Source organism: Calypte anna, chromosome 12, assembly GCF_003957555.1.
Source record: "Calypte anna isolate BGI_N300 chromosome 12, bCalAnn1_v1.p, whole genome shotgun sequence".
In the NCBI taxonomy this organism is placed as follows: domain Eukaryota; kingdom Metazoa; phylum Chordata; class Aves; order Apodiformes; family Trochilidae; genus Calypte; species Calypte anna.
The window spans coordinates 17,418,942-17,440,842 of NC_044258.1; the positions used below are offsets into that span (position 1 = coordinate 17,418,942).

A 21,901-nucleotide genomic window follows, 5' to 3' on the forward strand; every position below is an offset into this window, starting at 1 on the left:
TTGTATTTACCTTCTCCAGTTGCTCCTGTAAAGCAATCTTCAGCTACAGCCACCCAAGAAGGTCACTCTTCTTACCCTGCAGAGAAAGAAGGTGACACACGTGAGTGCTGGGGCAGTGTCAGCACCACCACCCAAAGCATTTTCATTGGCACCACATCTGCAAGTACAAACATAAATAAAGCAACAAATTAATCTAATCGTGTTTAACGGCAAATGACTTTCAGAGAGAGTTAATAAAAACAATCAAGTCACAGGACTGGTGCTTATCAGTACCAGCCAGGGTGAGGCTCTTCAGTTCAGCACCAACAACTTGGTCCTTGGGAGAAAAAAAAAAAATAAAAATAAAAGAACACAACCCATGGAGATGAAACATCTTTGTTCTCTAGCATAAACTTTCTTAATCTTGATGTCTATCAATCTATTTTCAGTTTGAATAATAGATGAGTTCAGTTCTTTGTTTCAGAAATCTGACTATTGTCTGAATGGGTTCTCCTTACTTCAGGCATTTTAAGACCATTTGTAACCACTGCTATTTTAGCTTCTCAATCTTTCCTTTTTTCTCATCCTTTTCCTTAGAGACACAGTCTTAGATGAGATTTTAAAACTAGCTGCATCTTCCTAATTCAAAAAGTTGTTTACTGTCTTGGGATATTGTCTCTTTAAGCATTACCAGGAGCACATCAAGTATGCCAAGGTGGTAAGAGCAGTGGGTATTAAAAAGAGAAATAATTAAAGTGCATCTTTATAAAAAGTAGGAGGGAGAAAACAGCACGTGTAGGGTTTTGTTTTTTTTTTTACCCTGTATATTACTGTATCTTGTGTACTCTCTCTTATGCAAAAGAGTATGTAATCTTTTAAGAAACATGACAATCTGCCACTTTCTGTTCATGTAATTGGGATCAACATATGGTACAAGAGAAAAGAAAAACATTTGTTTATTAATTTAGATCAAGTTACTAACTCAAACCACTAACAGCATTCAGAATTAATTCTACATCAATTGACCAAATACCTAGTAGACTGAAATTATAATATAATCTCACTGAAATGTTGATCTTCTGCTGCAGAGGTGCAGGATAATATGTAATAAAGACAGAGAAATATGCAATAACTTGGTGACACAGATGACATCATATGAAACGGAAAGTCAGTGACATGGGGATGTGTAAGACAGAGCTACGTGAAACTCCATTTCACCAAATTCACACAGGAATGTGTAGTTTTGGGGGTGTTCGTGAAACTCACCAAATGGGAAGTTACACTATTTACACATCAGTAGGTGAAGCAGTAAAATACCCATCTCTGGGAAAAATCAGAATCTTCATTAAGTTCTTTCAAAAGAAAAAGTACTCATTTGCCATTTATTTTGGAAGGGAAAAATGTTTTCACAAAAAGAATGAGGCATTACTTCTTTAGCATTGAACTTAATTTTAATTAATTTTAGCCAGGAAAAAAAAAATGACCTTGAGATGAAACGAAATTTATATTGGTTTTAGCTGATGCTCCCTGGCATCTTATTTTATTTTTACTTCATTTTTAATGCTTTAAGTGAGAAGCTTTTCACAGGCAGCACCAGAAGATGAGGGGCCAAAATTTGTACATGTTTGCTGCATAAGAAACTGTGTTCTGCTGGGGTATGCAAGACATTCTTGATTCTGCACTGCAAAGGACATAACACTACTCCATCTTAATAGGTCAGCTCTCACCTTCCTGAGAGTATGTAAGACAATACATCTTTTATGTAAAATACCTGACCTTTGACATCCGATTTGCTCTTAGATTAGCAACAATAAAGGCTTTTATCCTGCTGTGCTGCAGGGGTTATCTTGGATTTGACACTTTAAACCCCTCTTCATATTTATCTGTTTTATAAATTTTCTGGCTATTTGGCAGTCAGATCCTTATTTTGGCAGTGGTTTGCAAGCAGACTTCACTTCTACCCTGAGAGTCTTCCTGATAGTAAATGAACCATCTTAAAATGTACTTTTTGAGGAAACTGCTGAAATTACAGGTTTGCATAAAACACACATACAGCATCCCTCTTGGCAGTGCTCTGAAAAGCAGGTAACATCTTTTTGTCATATATAAACTGAATATACTCCAAGGAAACTCAGGAACACTGGCCCAGAGTTCTCCAGTGTGAGGCAAAGAGGCCCTAAGGAGGACAAGGAGGAGCCCTAAGGAAGGCTGAGGATGATTCCATCTCTTCTCACAAATTACTCCAATTGCAATCCAGGCTCCTTTCATTATCTAAGTCTTGCTATGTGCTACCTGACTTTCAAAAAATTTGGATAATGTACCACTGAAGCCAAAATGAGCAGCACAGACAGCTGTTCCCACCTGTGAAAATTCCTCATTAATAGTAAAAAAAAAAAAAAATAAAATTGAGTATCTCGAAACGTGGAAACACAAATACAGACTTTCCTCCTGAAAATGTTTATATGGGTGAGCAAACTGATTTAGGCAACACGCATTCCTTCCATCATGCTGTCTTTAAGATAAACACAAAGTACCATCAACGCTCTAAGTGTGTGTGTGTGGAGCAAACAATGGAAAAAAAATCCTGTCCTACCAAGGCAAGACACTTCACTACACTCACATTTTCCCCTCAAAGAAATGATTAAAATAGAAAACCAAACCACAAACAAAAATCCACTGAGTGAGCAGCAGTGGTCCTGCTGTTTCATGAGTGGAGGGAAGGTCTCCAAGCACACACGATGCCATCTCCCTGGCTCAACTTGCATCCCAGTTTCTGCACGTGGTCTGTGCAAACCTACATGTCCTGCTCAAATTTTATCTGGTTATTCCTGAAAACATTTGGGTGCCTCAGTTTACCCACCAGCAAGATGAGAAAATGCACTTTGAAACCCTTGACTATGAAGATACTTTCCAAAACAACTGTTTCTGGCAGGATTTTGTGAAGTCAACTGATACCAATCCTATAAAGGTCATGACCCAAGCCACTGCCATCATTTTTCCAGTTGATTTTAACAGACCTATTGCCCTGGATCAGATCCCACCTATTTACCTGGTACCAAGGCACCAGGCAAGACCATCAGAGGTTTTGCCATTTCACCTCCTGTTGGGTCAGACCTTGCAGCTCATTTGATCCCAGGACCTTATAACTCATTTGATCCCACAAGGTCTATCAAAGAGCATTGCAGAATGAACATCTACCTAAACCAGTAACTTTTTTACTAATACCTAAATGAGAAGAGCCTTGGGTATAGCCAAAAATAGATTACCAAAGCCCTTCATCCCACACAAACTGGCTGGTGAGTAATTTTACACAGGAAAGCAGAACACCAGTTCAGCTGCCCCCCTACTTTGAATTACTCATCTACATCTTTTTGCCAGTGTCCCAACCTTGAGAAAGCTACAATTCATTATTGGAAACCTTAAATAGCAGGGGAATCTCCCCTTCACTACCTAGAAAGCACTTTTAAAAAAAAAAAATTAAAATTAAAGAGAGAAAATAAAACACACATCCAACGTCACAACAAAAAATTGTGTCTGAAATTTGATTTCCCTTCATTTTTTCTTATACAAGACCAGCTGAAATATATTTATTGTGTCTAATTAAAATATTTACTACAAGGCTTCCTGAAAGCTTTAAAATTTCAAAACTTGATCATCCAAATAAGTACCTCTGTGCAGTAATTTATTCTAAATAAAGTGAACCATAAACACCTAATATAGCTGCTTCTTTCGCTCAAAAACTCCCTGAGCCAGATTCAGCTGCACACAGGCTGAAATACGAAAAATGTCTCATAATTATTATTTTCTTGTCCTGTGCAGCAACACCTGCAGTCGCTGTTTTTGTCAACTGTAGATTTCCTGTACATTTTTAAGAGGAAAAAAAACAAAACATTTTTTTTTTCATTTGCTATTTTGCCAGTCCTGAAAATACAGGGTCTCTCATGATTGCTACAAGAAACATCTGGTACCAGGCAAGCTGATGGGCACAATCCTGCACCCAGGTTACTCTTCTCACCCAGTGCACTCTTTTCAATTATTTGCACCAACACGTGTAGAATTGCTCTCTGGATGGTCAATAGTTTTGTTGTTCCTATTATATTTTTAGAGAGTTATCCAGCAACCTAAGCAAATACATTACAGTAGATATTTTAAATAATGAGGGAGAATATTTTTTCTGAACATTGTCAAGGGGGCTGCTTTATATTGTGCAGTGTATAGGAAATCTCAGGAGGCTGGGTACAGATTTTTCTCTACCAGGAGTCATTATCACCTCCTCAGAAAGTGAAATGCAGGTGAACAGTAAAACTGGGAGAGACTTAAGTGCACTTCTTCCACCTCACTCCGAAGAGGGGGAAAAGGATTTGGTACAGGCCAGAACACAGGGATGTTAATGCTCGTTCCCTCGCTGCTTCTGGGTGGAAGGAGGGAGCAAATCATCCTGGATTTTTTCATTTTCAGTCATTAGCAGGCTGTTCAGAATCTCGGGCCGGTGCTTATTAGTTATTCTGAACAGAAATAAAATCAAAATAAATAACAGCATGAGGACAAAGCTACGCACAGCACATCTCTTTCAAAATAATATTACCTTTGAAGTCCACCATAACCTTGGAAAAGAATCACTCGGTGGAAGCCAATGCTACAAAACTAATCACAATCCATTCCTCCCCCGCTTTTTAATAGCTCATGTAGGAAATATGGGGCCAGTTAATAGACAAGTTAAGAACAGCTCGCTTCCAATACCGAATTTGAACCGCGACTGTTATGTCTTGCATCTTTTAATGATGGATTGGTTATTTGCCTCACACGAATTACTTTGCATAACAGAGCTGGCCCTCATTGAATTCATCAGACGTGAAGCCCATAACACACGTTCCCAGAAAGTATCAAACCTGTCAAATGCCCCATCAAATGATGAGAGGCCATCTCCCTGACGCCGAGAGCCAGCAGATCAAACGCTGCCGCCTGTTTTATACTCGCCAGATCTTCCCCGTTTCTTAAAATAACTCTCCGTGCCTCGGTGCCAGCCTTAACCATTTTATGGCTGCCTCCTAACTCTCCACTCGAAACCTGACCTCGCGTTAACCAAAAGCAACCAGAGGAAGATCCCTTCCCCGGGCAGCCTGGAGCATCCGCTGGCTGCAGGGCTGCCAGGATTACTCTCTTGCAGAACCAACACCGGACCCGTTACTTTCCACAACTCCAAACACTGCTCCTAGACGGCTGCCTGGCACTGCCAGGTCCTCGGGAAAGGCTGAGACTTCTCCCACCGTCGGGAAATACCGATTTCCACACGCACACCCCGCCGTCACCTGGGCACTGCAGGCGGCCCTGGCAGCTCCCGCATGCCCGCGGCCCTCAGGACGTTCCAGCCCCCCTAAATCCCCCCTGGGGCCACCCTAATTCTTCCCTCAGGCTGTCCCACGACCCCCTTAGGCGGCCCCACGACACCTCCCTCCCCCCCCCCCTTCTCAGGGGAACCCCAGGAGCCGCCCGTGGCCGCTCCGCTGTCCCTCCGGGCGGGAAGCGCCGTCGGCCCCGCTTTCCCCTCCTTACCTGACAGGCAAGCGATACCCTTGGTCATGGTCATGTGAAAATATTTTCGAGGTATCCTTTAACAGCCTTTAAATATTGAAGCCTAAAAACAATATTTGCTGTTTTACCTTTGAAGCTTTAACAAAAGCTTTGTTTTAGCATTTACCTCGGTGTGCAATAAGAGTTAATAATCAAATCCGTCCCAACCCCCACAAATGTTAAACAAAAAGATAAAAGAAATGCAAATAGCTATTGTCATGGAAAGTTAAAGTACCTGTCTGTATTTTTAAGTGAAAACTATTATCTCTATCAATCAAAATTTAAGAATACAATAGCACTAATCACACAAGGTGCTTTGACTGAGGTACTTTTCCTCATAAAAAGTTTTTTTTTTTTTTAACTGGTGCATAAAAGTAATACACTTACAATTAGATATGGTATTTGTAATTTTGTTATTAAAAACCCTCGGCAGCCTCATTGTTAATAAATGCCTCAGAGTCTGTAGGCTGATTTGTACCCAAGAAGACCAAAGTCCCTACATATTTTAATAAGGTTGATGAAATTTTATTCAGATTCTCACACTTTCCAACATGTGGTGGAACAGCACACTCTTCTGTTTGAGAGGAGTTACTCAAACGAAGGAAATAGTTAATTGGTAACCAAAACTACTACTTCTGGCCTCGCTGCACATTTTCCACATTTCTCCAAGCGCTGCCTGCACTACAGCCGTCTGCTTTGAAGACGTGCCCTTTGTCATCTTGCCTTTAATTTTTGATACCGAGTCCCTCTCCTCGGACCCGGACATTCTCCTAGTAGAGAGTACACCACACAGCCAGCAGATCCATTATACCGGCACACCACACGCATTTTCTCCAAAGTCGTTTTTAAAACTAAATTTCGTCCATCCTGAAGCAGCCACCGAGCTGCGCGGTTAATAAGCGCCAGAGCGAGCGGCAGTAATTATCCCTGCACTAAAAGAAAAGAACCCGAGAATTAAAATACCTAGAAGTCAATAGTTAAGCCGGGATGCCATTATGCAAACTCTGCTCTCAGGGAGGGATGTCTCCCACACCGAGGAGCAATAGGACTGTCATTTTTTTTTTCCCCCCTGCAATATCAGGTTTCCCACTCTACAGTTCTGGTACTCCGCATCATGGCTAACATCTCTAGTGTGCTATTAATATCAATGAAGAGACGATTCAATTTCCACATAAGAAAAACCTTCCTATTACAGCGCAGACATTTGAGTGAGGACCCTTGCGAAGGAAACAATAAAGACCAGAGGGTTGGGGTTTTCTTCCTCCTCCTCCCCCCCCTTCCCTTTTTTTTTTTTTCTCTCCTCTTTTTTTTTTTTTTTTTTTTTTTCCTTCTGCTGCTGCTTTTGCAGTTCTGCGTTGCACACCGTTTGAAAGCTTTTCGCTAACAATGGAAGCATTATCTTCAGGATAGTTACAAAACAGGATTTGTTAGTACAAAGAATAATAACACCGAACTCATTCCCCCCTCCCTTCTCCCTCCCCACAAATACCTGCCTATTGCAATACGGTAGTTAGCACTTTATTCAGAAATATATTCCAGAAACACCTGTATTCGTCATCTAATTCCCTGCAACAAACTCCCTCGACGGACAAGGTTTACACTTAAGGAGAGGTCTGGACAATTAAAAACAAACCAACGTTTTTGTGCATATATAAAATGGAAGAGAAACAAAAGTATCTCATTCTGCCGGAGTGCAAACTTACCCATTAATGAGGAAGAAAAAGGCTTACAGCTGTACAGTGATTCCCAACCAAGTGCGGAAAGTTGAGAGTTTGAAAACACTAAAGCACTTTTGACTATCCAGCCTTTCTGTGCTTCAACACTGGCTGCAGTGTAAGGAAGGACTGAAGGTATGTGGTCTAAACACAACAAAAGCCACTGCCTTACTCTAGATTAAATATGCAGGAAGAGGCCCCTTTGCATAAACACAAACACTCAGCAAATGAGTAACTGGCTCAAATCAGACGCCTGCTGTGCATTCTACCTGTCCTGATCTCTGACAAGCTCCACAGCTTGTTTAAGGGGATAGGAGCTACAAAAATCAAAATCCAATCATAGCACTAAACGCTTTGCTCCTCTTAATAGTAAATAACAACAGCACCAACAACTCGAAGCCAAACACTCAGTTCTAATCTCAGCATTGCTCTGGCAAAGATCTGAATCGTGGGCTCTGCCCGCTTTGGCTCAGCCACACATCCAGCCAGAGCTGAAGAAACACTACCAAGCACCACCTGTAAAATTCATTTTCATTAACTCTCCTGAATCCCAGTACGTTCCTGGATCGGTCTTTTCTTAATGAGGTTTTAAAATTAATACAGAGGCTTTCGGTTTCACTGACGGATTACATCTGAATTTGCTTGTACTGCCCCTGTTTTGTTTGCCATAGAAAAGACATTTCACACACTGGGCTATTTTAGTTGTCAGGAATCACTGCATAACGTAGACCTATTTAGTAGTTTGTGTGGAGAAAAGAAAGAAATTCCTTAAGTTTCCCTTAAAAACAGTATTTTCAAAATATTACTCTCACAAACCAACCTCTCCAAACTATATTTACTTCAAAAAAGCAACTAAATTAGAGACTGTGATAACCACCAAGCACCTCTAAGCATTTATTATTATAATCAAATATACATAATTATATACTGTGATTTACTCTTGCTTCTAGAGAAATAAATTATTTTTCAGTCTCGTTTATCCTTTCATTCCAGAAATAGAATGAAGCAGCACAATCTTAAAGCAATTGGAATTCACCAGTGTCCCTTCCTAACTTAAGGAATCAAATCACATTGACCTCTCATTGTAAGTCCTAGCTACATGTTGGTTTTAGTAATTTAATTATTTTTTAATAACTTGCAGTATTAAATGATTGTCATTGAAACACAAATAAGATTATAGTCCTCTGCCTTACTCTCTCCTGCTCCAGACTACAGCGGAACGCAGACGACACGACTGCGTCCGGGACCAAAATTTCATTCTAAAAGAGCACTTACACAAGAAGATTCAGGCTTTAAAAGATGCAACACATTTCCTGGATTCTCAAGCATGTGCCATAGATTATTTCAAAGGACACCGGATAGAACTCAGGGTTTTAAAGCGGATCAAGCATATTCAGATCCACTGAGCACTCCCATGGCATAGAGGGAGTGCTTACTTTCCCTTGGATAAAACTCACCACGTTAAAACACAATACAGTGGCTAACAGGAGCTAGCCAAGCCTAACCAGATAAAAATCCCCTATAAAAGAATTCTGCAAGAAATTTTAGAGCCCCTGTATCACTCTTTATTTTTGCACAGAAATGACCTTCCCAATAAGGTGTCAGATATACAGTTCACACAGATGATAGTGATCTAGCCTCGATGAAAATAAACCATAGAACAAAATTTAATCAGTATATCAGTGTGTAAAAGCCTTTGTCCATCCCAATGGAGCTTCTAATGACTGTTTTGGCAGTTCTGGCTGGTAGTTCTGCCTCCCTGCTCGTATATATCTCATACTGGTTGAGCAAGCTAATGGAACTGCTGTTAGTGGAATCCAATATTAATACCCTGCAATGTTGAAAACTGGATGCAACTGAATATATTATACAATTACAGGTAGTATCTAATTCCATAGTTATTACATACTAGGCTCTAAATTAATATTTTAATAGAGAAAGTGAAATAAATACTACATTTCAGCTAAGATATCTGTGAACTCTGGATCTGCCACAGCCTTCCTATCACTAAGACTACTCTGTACTCACACACAACAGACACAGGACCCTGGAAAAATTGGCAGGCAAGCTTTAGATGCTGAATGACACATACTCATGCACAGAGTCAAAGATGTCATCTTCATGCAAGCTCCACTAGTTATGAGCTTGAGAGAAAAATGAAACAAAAAAAACAAAATTAAGGGAAAAAAAGGAAAAAAAAAAAAAGAGGGGGGTGAGAGCAGAGCAAGACCTCCAGAAAATAAACAGGGTGTACAGTTTCAAAGGCTACAGACACAGACATTTCATTGTTCAAGCCAATTATCAGTGGAAAATAATAACAACAGATGGATTCAGAGTCACTGACTTTTCATATGCACTTCATCTCTGCACAACAGATGATGAAATGCGAGAGCTATCTCAGAAAGGCAAAACATCTTTCAGTAAAAGAACTCTATACTCCAGATGGGGACCTTCTAAGGCAGCTGATTATCTTCTTATAATGTTGTAAGATAGACTTACTAAAACATTTCAAGAACTGATCAGATAGGATGAGCACAATGGCATCATTATAAAGAGCAAGTTGCTTCAGCCTCAGACTTGTGACTAAACTAGTCAGAGATTTCAATAGGGTCAGAGGATGCCCAGTGCCTGTTTTCATAGCAAGTGCTGCTTCCAAAAAAAGAGCTGGAAGCTGCTCCTCACAGCTTGGGCAAAACATGGGGGTTCAGCTTTGCCCAGAGAGGGGATGCAGGAGTGTGGACACCGGGTCAGTGCCTGCATTCATGGGTCCCCAATAAAAGTCTCAGCACCACAAGCAAGGTGAGCCCACTTGTTCTTCTACAAGCAGATCCCATGGGGATAAAACCAGACAAAACATATTTAAAAGCACAACTGTTTCCACTCTAATTGCTGGAGAGGCCTCCAGTGTTGTAAACCAGGAGTAAACTCAGCTGAGTCAATGGAGTTACACCCGTGGAAACTAATGTGAGGCACAAAGAAGCCAAGCATTCCTTCTTACAAAGCCTTCACAAATCTTCTTCAGTTTAGGGTAAATAAAAATTGGCTTTCAAAGGGAACTAACAAATGCATGTAAATTTTGGTGGTTCCACCAAATGTCAAACACCCAGCGAAGAACCACCTACCCAGCACAACCTTCTCCCACTCAACTTAAACACCACAAAGTGTGTATTTTTGATCACATGAATCAGGTATTCCACAATCTCAAAACTTTAAAAAAGGAATGGAAAAATTAAGTCATTAATCTCTCAAGACAGTATTTCTTTAATGGAAGAATACTACATACATTGCACATTAAAACAAACTGGTTACCATTTCCACGATTTTTCCTCCAAAACACTGCAAGGAAAATTTTTAAAATTATATCACATAGAGAGGGGTAGCAATACCCAACACACACTGAATTTGGACCCCCTGCTAATTAATTTCAGAAGTTACAAAATATTTCATAAGTAGAAGAGTGTTGGCTTGACAAGTGAAAAGGGAAGAGATGAGTTTGTGGGCACGAAGCACAGCATTTCCCCTCTTTGTGAAGTAGTTTGTCCAAAGTAAATTCACAGGGGAACATAACAAGCAAAGAGTAAATTTTGCCCAGGGCAAAATTCTGCAACTGCTTTAAAGAAGCAAACAAGAACACAAAAGATGTGTAATACAACCATCTGGCTCTACTCATGCTATATCAATAATCCCCAAAATTTATCCCCACCCCCTTAATCAACCCACACTGATGCCATGAAACCAAATGGCATCACTTATGCTTCCTGCCCATCACATTTTGAAATGATATTTAATATGCATACAGTACATATCTGCATGTTAATCAATTTCTTTAAGAAAAAAAAAAAAATATTTTTGCTTCTTGAGCTATTAGTTCTGCTTTTTTTTCCTCCTTATTCACACTGGGATCTCTAAAACCACCAAGAAAGTCCTTGTGGTAAAGATACTCTCATAGCAACATGGCAGCTCAGGTATCAGGATAACGTCCTGGTCAAAATTTCAATCTCTTCTTTCTAGTTTTGTGTCACAGGGTGAAAATAGCAGAGGGTGAATAATAATGTGCCAGCAAAATTATCTATTCAAGAACCAGGGGTAAGCAATCCGTTTGGAACTCGAGGCTGGATGTGCTTCCAAGCACTGCCCGACTTGGGATGCGGGGAAGGAATTACAGAGGGGGTACCTATCCTAGGTGTCTTTTCCACCCAGAATTTTCAATATTTGCACCAATTATTTCAGGCTGACCCCATCCAGGAGCCAACCCACTCGTGAAAGAGGAGGAAAATGGGGCTTATGGAGCCTCTGAGGTCTGTTGGCTGCACGGATGCATTCCCTTCCCACTCCAAGCCCAAGGCTGAAGACCACCTTGGGATGGACAGCCAGCCAGCCACGTGAAGTGACCAAAAGGATGGCCCCACAATTGTTTGGGGTCGGCAGTGTTCTTGAGGGAAAAATCACCCACAGAACCATCGTGATTCATACCCCGAGCGCGCGGCATGAAACCGGTACCAAAAACAACACTTCAAAGGCTGTCTCTCTCTCTCTCTCTCTCTCTGGCGACTGACAGCCATGGCTCTGGGTGCTGACTCAGAGCTCTTCTTCATCAACTTTTCTCTAACAACATACCCCAGCCCCAGCCCTGCCTCTCCCCAGGGCCCTGCCTGCCTGCCCGCACACTCCCCTGCCTCGTTGCTGCCTGGGGGGATGCTCACACCACGGGCTGGATGGTGCCCCATGTCTGGCAGAACTTGGTGCCCTGCTGTAGCATGAAGGGATGGCTGGGAAGGAGAAATACAAGCCCTGAGCACTCATGGCATAGGTGGAAATGTTTTTGCAGCTATTTTCTTTGGAAATAAGGACCTACAGAGGAGTTCTGTCTGGTCCTTCATCCAGGTTACCAACCTGAGATGCCAAACACTTTGTTAATTTTTTTTTTTTTTAATTATTTTTTTTTTAAATCCAGTTTTTTTGATTTGGCTTGACTTCTGCAGCCTCTTTGTAAGGATTGAAAACAAGTCTCCCACAAACACAGAAACGGGCGAATGGTTTAGAGAGCTAATCCACACCTGGCCTTTGGAAAAGAGGCTCATATTTTCCAAACAGAAACACAACCCCTTTTTATATATGAACCAGATTTGGATCCAAACCCTAAACCCTTCACCACATCCTACAAGGGGCTCTACAGTGGGCACGGGGAGCTGTGGTGGGTGGTGCCCAGATTTCTGCAGGAGCTCCAGAGCCACCTGGATGTGGACGAGGAGTTGTTGCAACCTTGGACTCGGAAGCCAAGGGCAGAGCCACCCCTGGTTACACCAAAATGCAGGGTAATCCCCATCCCTCACACAACCTCTTGCAGAAGAATCTGGCCCTGTCTCGTTACTTTTGTTAGAAAAATGAAGGCTGTGACAGAAAATAGCTGAGAACTACATCTCGCCGATGCCAAAATACAATAATAACATGTTCAAAGATTTAATTTAGAAGACTACAAAGTCTAGCTCGTACATCATACCACCTTGAAATAACACTTTAAGGTCAAATCCTGTGCATTTTTGGAAACCACCAAAACATAATGAAGATTTACTCAAACACAGCATTTACATTTATAACGCATTTCAGATTCTTCAAGTAAGCTAGACCACATGCTAGGAAAATCTACTTCCCACAACATATAAATTAAGTCATATACAGCCTTCCCCCTCTGCAGGCTGAGCAGCCAGTGGCACAAATGGAAGCCCTGTGTAGGGATCAAAGGCAGCACGTGGACCTCAGAATACAATTTTTTTTGTACATTTTCTTTTTAATTGGCAAAACATCAAATCCCACCAGTAGTTTATTTTTGTTGCCTTCCTTGCTCCTTTTCTACCTCTCCCACTTATTTCACAACGGAACGTTTTTAAACCACCAGAAATCTTTGTGGCAAAGATGATGTCATACTGACACAAGATCAGGTGTGAGGTATGGTATGAATAAATACTTATCCACAACCACATTTAATTTTCAATGGTTGGGCATCAAGAGACAAAGACGTTCTTATGCAGACATATTAACCAAGGATTTAATTTTAAATGGTCTGCATTTAAAAGAGCAGGAATAACGCAGAGTGCAAACCTAGGAGGATAAAAATAAAAATAATAATAATAAAAAAAAACTCTTGTACCTTTCTTCTTGTTCTTGGGAAAGCAACACACAGCTCTAAAACTTACCACTCTTCACAGAAATAAATACATGGTGCTTGATTACTTCGTCTTCTAAGTCACCGATACCATGCAGGATAATTGTGCTTTATGCACTGGTAATAAAAACTCTCCCTATGAAAATAAATATGCATTTTACAGTAATCAAGCAGGAACTAATTTTGTACTTTTTCACAAGTAGCCATTTACTTTGGCACTGAATGGTAATGTGTAGTAGAGAACGCAGTATATGCTTTAACCCAAGAAAAATTAGACTTGAAAATTAATACACAGTGAAAGACAAATTTAAAGCAGACTTCTTGTGTTCTGACATAAAAATATAAAAATGACACGAGCAACTAAAGATTAGTTTACATACTTTTCAATCACAGCTGCTGCTCAGTAACCACAATACCTTAAAGTGACATTCTGCTGAAACAGGTACAGTTTGGCTGCAACAGTGGCTGGATACAGTTAATGTGAAATTAAAAGGGTATTTTTTTATTTACCCACATCATACAGCACTGAGTCCCAGAACAATTACAATGTAAAGATTTTTAGCATGATTAATTTAGAAATAATCTAGTGATAAATAGAGTGCATTGCAAGGGATTCTGCCGGGCAAATTTTTATCACCAGCCTTGGATGTCAAAACACAGTTTCAGGGACAGAGAAAGAACAAGTCACATCTTCTTGGTTAATATTTAATTGGGTGCTAAAGATTCCTCCTAAGGACCTCTGAACCATCACTGACAGCCCCACAAGATGCCCCTATCTGTGAAGCAGATACCAAGCCTTTCTGTATAAACTAAAATACCATTAAATTTAATCAAACCATTCAATTAATAAATCACTTCAGTGGACATTGCAGCCCGAACCCTGTTTAATTACATAATTTAAAAAATATTTGCACACTGCAACCGCTGAGATTGGCTCTGAGGTTTCATAATACACACTTAACACTTGAGTTGGAGAACAAATTTATTTAATAAATGCAGAGCTAAGTGCAATAATGCCACTACACTCAAACTGCAAAATCACTTAGCATATCCTGTGAGAAAAAGCAAATAAACTTTTTCCTTCTTGAAATGCATGTCACTACTGCTCCTGGCTTGGGCAGAAGCCACCCCCAGCCTCTTGCATTTGGGCAATCAGCGGGTTGCTCCAGTGCTTCCCATTCCCACCCCAAGCTCCTGCCCTGAGTTTCCCCCCACCCTCTCTCTTTCTCACTGCCCTTTGAGATGGCTGCAGTGAAAAAAGCTGGTTGGGAAAATAAAGGAAAACCAACCCAAACAGGATGGAGGGAAGGGGCTGTGGAGGAGAGTGAGGGAAAGAAAACAGTCTAATAATGCCAAGCAGAACTCCACAATTTCCAACAACAGCAAGAGACACCCCTGAGCACCAGGATGCAAAATAAAAGCCACAGACAAATGCATCACTTCAAGAGGGTTTTGGGTTCTGGGCTGGGTGTAACTCCTGAGTCCTCAGGACAGGAGAAAACCATGTTACTGCCATATATAACTAAGTGGGACGACGTGGGAGAGGCTGAAATATGTATGGACCAAGCAGTGGCCTTAAATGAAGAGGAAAAAAAGCAAAGCTAAGGGTTTGTCACAGCTTAGGCTCACAGCTGTGAGCACTCGTACAGACTTTGCATTCATTCATATAGAGCACAGCTTTCAGGTCCTGTGGTTCCAGCATGATCTCTGGACGAAAGCTGAGCCTCAAAAATAAATAAGTCTAAATTTGGCCTGGCCTGGATTCGAGAAGTTCTCCCTAGTACTCTGCATAGAAACAACCTGAATTAATACAGGTTACATTTTCGAGATGATAATATTCTTTACCAAGCCAAGGGATGTACCTCTAAAATTCCCTGCCCTGACAAATCGTAGAGCTCTTGAAAGTCTGCTTGTATTAGTTTTATGGATCTATTCTACTGCTTAAATCAGGTCTCATTAAAATTACCATCCACACAAGTTCTCCCACTGGGAAATCTACATGCCAGAGCCACTCCAGTTCCGCAGGCAGTGCTCGGAGGGGGTTGCACATTGCAAAATAGCTGTGGACACGCCTGGAGGGGGGGGTGAGGAGGATGGGGAGAGGAACAAGAGGACTTCAGGACAGCAAACAAGTTCCCCCTTTGGCAGCCTCTGATTTTCAGCAGTGCAACTTTGGCTCAGGTGGTGCAAAGCAATCCTGCGGCCAGAAATTAACCCGGGGAGGGGATGTAAAAAGTGTTCCCCCCTGGAAAGCCAGATTTAATCCCCAACATCCATCCCAGTGTTGGAATGGCAAGGCTAAATATGCAAACACTGCACCTGACAACTTACACTAGAGCATATGAGCTGCACACTGCCCCTCCAGTTTAATTTTTAATAGTAACAGTACTTAAATCTCAGCATTAAGGTATTCATGTTCAAATGAATACAATTAAAGGCACCTCTGTTTTCTAACGACCTGGAAGATCTCTCCACTCTTTGTATTTGCGTATATATAAAGTAACAGGAATAATGAATAATAGATCTTCTGATTTTTGTTCTGCCATGATATATATAAAATGATATATAAAATGTTCATTTATTATTATCACACATCCTAGGAAGCAGACATGCAAAATTACTTTTTTTTTTTCCTTATAAGGGTCATTTATCATACGGAACGTCCTCCAAATAGGTAGTCCTAAAATCTCAATTTACAAAGACATTTTTTAAGCTGGATTCTTCAAACAGGGTCTTGATGGTTAAAATAAAAACTTTATGATATTGAAATAGCTGGATTTAAGGAGGGAGAAATGCTCTGCATTTTCTCTTAGAAATTCTTGCCCCAACAAATTAATGTTTTCCTATTACTTGTGCCGAAATCTTGCCACATTTATTAGTAAGAAAATCACTGCATAACTCTCTTCAGGCCAAGTCCAGAAAAGAAAAGCATTTACTAGAAGGACATTATTTTTTATCATAGCATCTGTGATCTTTTGGTAGGGAAAGGAAACACCATAAAAGATTAAGTCTCTATATACCAACTATCAGTCAGACTTTAACATTTATGCAGAATAAATGCAAAGCTTTAGTTCTTTTTGATGTTAGACAGCTTTTTTTTTTCTTTTTTCTTTTACATTCCCTTTTTCAATATGTAAAATGACAAAATGCAAAAACAAAAACATGAAAATGTGCTTGTTAGGGCTGGCCTAGTTTTTTGAAACACGCACAAAAACAAAACCCACTCATAAGATCTTATTTTAATATGTAATAGAAGATTCTGGCAAACATTAGCCAGAATAAGTCTAGCCAGAGAACACAGACTAACGTACTAGTCTGCTGCTGCAAAGCAAAATGGAAATTGGATCTTCTTCTTCCAACACACAAGAGGAGCATCTTCCACCTGAAGAGCATGGAAGGAAAACAGTGCAGGCGTGTGGTGCACGGGGCTGCTCAGCTCCTGGGTGCTCCCACCAACTCCTAATCATCTGACTTGCAAATGGAGCCCACTCAGTCGTCCCATCTCCACTCTCTCTTTTTGCCAGAAAAAAAAAAAAAAAAAAAAAAAATGGGCATAGCAGAAGTCAGTGAAGAGGAAACGTGTGCTTTTCCCCCCCAAAGTACCATCTGTGCTCTTTCACCAATTTTTCTTCGTGCAAAACCTACTCCAGGTCATGCAAAGCTTTGAAGTGGTACTCAGAGAGAAAGTCAGGCATAAAACTACCTCCAGGGAAAAGGAAAAAGAAAGTAAAGACAATCTAGACAAGAGAGAAAAAAAAAAAAAAGGGGAGAAAAAGGGAGAGCTGGAGTCAGCATGGCTGAAGACTCCAACGAGGAGGGAGGTGGAGGGGGAGGACAACTACAAAGCACTTAATTATAAACCCCAAAACGTAAGAAAACCAATCTCACGCTGACAATTTGCGTATTTTGGGATTACCTACGGATGAGGAAGGTTCAGCTTAATCAGCTATCTGTGCAAATGGATCCCCAATGTGCTGGAGCTGGACTCAATGGGCAATCCCATTAGAGTGGAAAGAGCCCGTGAAACGCCCTTGAGAAATGTGGCTAATGCCACAAACACGGAGGAAACAACCCTTCAGAAATTCTTCCATTTTCAGGCTTAGGAGGCAAAGGGAAAATGTTGAAAGAAATGGAAGATGGGAAGGGCATGGCTGTGCTTTATAGAACATCCATTTCACGTGTCAGACATTCCTGGGACAGATCTTACTCCTCAGATTAAAAACATCAATTTTAACCCACTAAAATAAGCCTCCCAAGAAAGCAACAACTACACCTCTTCATTAAGCCACCTAAACTTAAGATGTCCTTCCCTCTTCCAGGATAGGAGACAATATAAGAAAAATCTCTATAAGCAGAGAGAATAGAGAGCCTCTGTATAAAGAACAGTATCCCAAAAAGTCTCTATAAAATAAAGCCTGCAAAACGTGTGACATCAGGTTTCAGAGGCACTCTGTAAAGCTGTTTGGGCATTCTCTTTTTAATCAATACGATCTCACAGGACAAAAGCTGCTCCCATGTCCAACCACAGAACACCAAACATTTGCTTGGCCTCTGTCTTGTATTTACCCAGAAAACATACCATGGAGAGAAAGTCACTAGCAGTAATAATTTAGGGGTGGACAGCCTCCCAAAATCAGGTTACACACTCAGGCATATGAGAGCTTGACAGCTTCTGGAAGACCAGATCTTAACCTGCTGCCCCTTAGCTACTGCCTGCACCAGGCACTGTTGGGACACCAGGTCAGGAATGAGACCCAAGGAGCTCAGTGCTGCCACTATTATCAGCCCAGACTTCAAGGCCTGTCAACAGTATTGTTGTGCCCAACCCTATCAGCATCCTATTTACCATCCTTACCACTTAAAACACATTTATTGTCATGTTCATGAAGACTCCAGAGCATCCCTGCCATCCCCCAAGGACCAAGCCTGGCTTCAGCAGCCACCCCACAAACTGGCTCCTCTCCTACCTGGGCTTGATCCAAGTGCTCACACAGTGCACACACTTACATTTTATTCTCTCTCTCACTCTCCCCAAAGCTTTGGCAACTGAAATCTATTATGATGTCAAGAGGTAGCTGACAACATAAAATGTATCCTGCTGATTTGATGCCGCACGCTGCTAAATTTACAACAATATAAGTATCACAAAAATTACAAGAACTGCAAATTAACCACTGATTTTTCTTTTTTTTTTTTTCGTTCGGTGACATAAATAACAGTAAAGATCTGGAAAACCTCCAAACATCTTTACAACTGTTTAATTTGTCAAAATCTATCAAGTGTATTTCAACCACAAACCTGTGCTCTGTGGTGCATTGGTTTTCAAGTTCTTACTCCACCAAAGGCAACAAGAACAAAACTCATTTAATTGCCATGTTCCAATGCACCTTTCCAGTCATGCCATTGCTTCTGCTTCTCCTCCTCTCTGTTGACACTAACAGTTGGTAAGGTTCTAAAAATATTCAGACCCAAAATGACAAAAAAATATATATACTCAAGGAGCACATGGCTTTGTTTGCTGAGCTGACCACTTTTCCACTCCTGTGCTGCACGTCCCTCGCGATGCTTGCGTCAGCAAATCCTTTTATTTACTCCTTTATTTGTGTACCCAGCTCTGCCAATGCAAAGCCACTTTTCTAGCAGCTGCAAGAGAGCAAGCAAAGACTAAAAAAAAAAAATTTATAAATTTTATAGGTTCTATTCCTTTTCCTGGGGGGCAAAGGGGACGAAGCTCACTTTTATATAGCTATTTATTTTGTGTGATTAAATATAAATTATTTTCTAAGACAGATTGACTTCGAGCGAAATTCTTTCACAACTATTGCAAGATTAACTACATTTGAAGGCCAGATGTGTTGATGATGCAGAAAGTTAGGGTCTTTCTGAAAAATAATATATAATGTGTTTCTCTTATTTGACTACTCAGGAGCTGCAAAGTTTGCTACACCTGCTACAAGAGCTTTGGCCATCACACCCACACAACAGCAGAGGGGCTGCCAGAACCAGCCCCACCACAAACCAACGCAGGCAACACAGGTTTTGCCTTTTGCAGAAAGAACTGGCCCAGATCTTTTCATGTTACATTTGTTGCCCTGCCCACGGGTTCACACCAAGAAAACTCACAAACAACTCCAACTGCTGTGAAGCAGTTATATGCATTTAAAAAAAAAAAAAAAAAAATAAAAAAAAGGATTTTAAAATCAAGTAGACACTGAGAACTGACAAGATTTTCTGCCCTCTTTTTTTTTTTTTTTTAAAAAGTTGTCTTAAGGTAGAGAGAAGGGCTTCTCCCTTCAAGCTCACTGTTATCCTCAGGAGACATTTTGTGCTTTTTCACGTCCTTGAAATGTGAAATTTTACCACAATTAATTAAACCTTCTGAAATAAGAGAAACTAAGAAAGTCTTCCCCCTCCAAGTAATGCCAAAGTGCAGCTTGTGACTGACTGAACAGAGAAAAGACACTTGCTGCAGCTCCATGGGCAAAAAAGCCATTTCAGAGGTTGGCAAGGTGAATATGTGGCTACAGAATTATTCCCCTGTGCTCTCACCCATCCTCAAAGAGCCATTTGCTCTCAGGACATTACAGCTTGATGTGGGCATTGCCTTGTCCCCATGATCCCAACCAGCCAAGGGCTTGGTGGCTCCATTGCTTGGGGACCATAAAGGCAACGTGGCTCCATCCCCTGGGGTGACAGGCAGGGTGGCCCAGCATGGTTTTTGAAGCCAGGCAATGTGTGCTGTGATGTGTTACACCACACTGATTTCAAGACCAAATCTCAACCACAATGGCTACCCATATGGAAGCAGGAAAGGAAGTTGAAGGACTGGGTTTGACACAATAGGTTAAACTCAGCCCCCCACCCCCAGTAAACCATAGAGTAAATCTTTTTATGCTGTAAGAGCACAGTTGAATTGCTTACCATTTCTCTTAAAAAAACAGGATTGATGCTTAAAATGCTGAAAAAACCAACCCCAACCCAGAGCATAACACAGCTCTGAAAATTAAGCATCCAGATATAGAAAGAGTTTTTAAATTAATTTTCCCACTGTGTTGTTTGCACTTAAATGGCCACAACTCATTTAGTGACACCCAGAGGTACCATGCAAGCGCTATGGAATGGCACAAGTAATTTGAAGTTCTTTGATTAAATCTAACATAATTGCACATAACTGGAAAAACTCACAGCAAGTTGGCTTCGCATATTGCATTGCATAAATCAGAAGTGATTCCCACAAAATCTCTCCTTTCCAGACTATTTTATCTAAGCAACATATAGCTGTTACAACAATTTTTGAGTGATTTTGAAGCTCGTTGTGGTATAATGAGTAATGAAGAAAGCACGTTTTTTATTCTGGTTTGCACTGATGTGTTTCTTCTTTGACTAAACCCCCGGTGACTCAGTTCTGCCGCTTCACAACAATGAGTTCTCATGTTTCCCTCTACACAGAAAAAAAAAAAAAAAAAGTCTTCAACTATCTAGTTCTCAGCTCAAGATGAAGGCAAGACTCTGAGAGCTCCTATAATTCGTTCTGCTCATTGCAGAGTAAGATCTTACCCAAAGGTGTCATGCCAGCTTAAGAGGGTGGACCTTACATGAGGTGCCAGGTCCAGTAAACAGACACCAACACCACAAACCCCTGCCTGAAGACAGAAAAACCCCAAATCTGAGTTTTCTACAGCAAAAAGGAGAGCTTCAACATGAGCTTCAGGAATATTTCTTACACGACACAAAAGATGGGCTTTGCCAGGCTGACTTCCCTCAAAACTCAAAAAGTTTAGTGACAAACCTCTGCAACCATCTTGCTCTGATGTTCCCAGAAGGGCAACCACAAAAACTGCTTCTTGCACTGAAAAGCAGAGGCCTTTTTCTGTGCTCAGCATCAGATTTTTAGACTTAAGTTTCTCTTTCCAGTAACGTGCAATGCAAAAGTTTTGTGCTCTGTAGGGCCTGGAGACTTCATTACAATCTACTCTAATTGGCACATGGTACTGAAATATAAATAATAATAATAATATTAACCAGAAAAAAGCGAGATGGCAAGTGCAAGATCAAATAAATAAATCATCAGTAATCTTTTTTCTTAATCACAGCAGCTACTCCACCCTTCTTATTGATATTTTTTGGGGTGGGTTTTTTGGTTGGTTTTTTTTGTTGGGTATTTTTCTTTATTTCACTATAATCTCAATCTTGATTGAATCATATTAAACAATTTCACACCTAGCTAGGATAAACCATGCTTTGGTTTTAAACCCTCTTCCTATAACAGCAGCTGCACCGTTCATTGCACAACATTGCTGAGACCTTTTTTTCCCTCAGCTTCTCCTTTCTCCTGCTGCCCATCCCTGAATCCACAAACTCAACAACCTGGTGGGCCATCCAAATTTGCTCTGTCTAGGAAAGAGGTAACTGTGCTAGATCTGACCTCCTTTCAGGCAGCAGGATTTATTCATGCACGAGCTCAAAGGAGCCT

General features: G+C 40.8%; 1 protein-coding gene across 5 annotated transcripts in view; it reads right to left on the minus strand.

The window, feature by feature from the left end:
- Positions 1-21,901, minus strand: part of FOXP1 (forkhead box P1) — a 377,025-nt gene that overhangs the window by 220,105 nt on the left and 135,019 nt on the right. For all 5 annotated transcript variants that reach the window (XM_030458438.1, XM_030458449.1, XM_030458445.1 and 2 more), the window contains exon 3: positions 11-76. The gene's annotated coding sequence lies outside the window, so the exon portion shown is untranslated. The remainder of the gene's footprint in view (positions 1-10; positions 77-21,901) is intronic.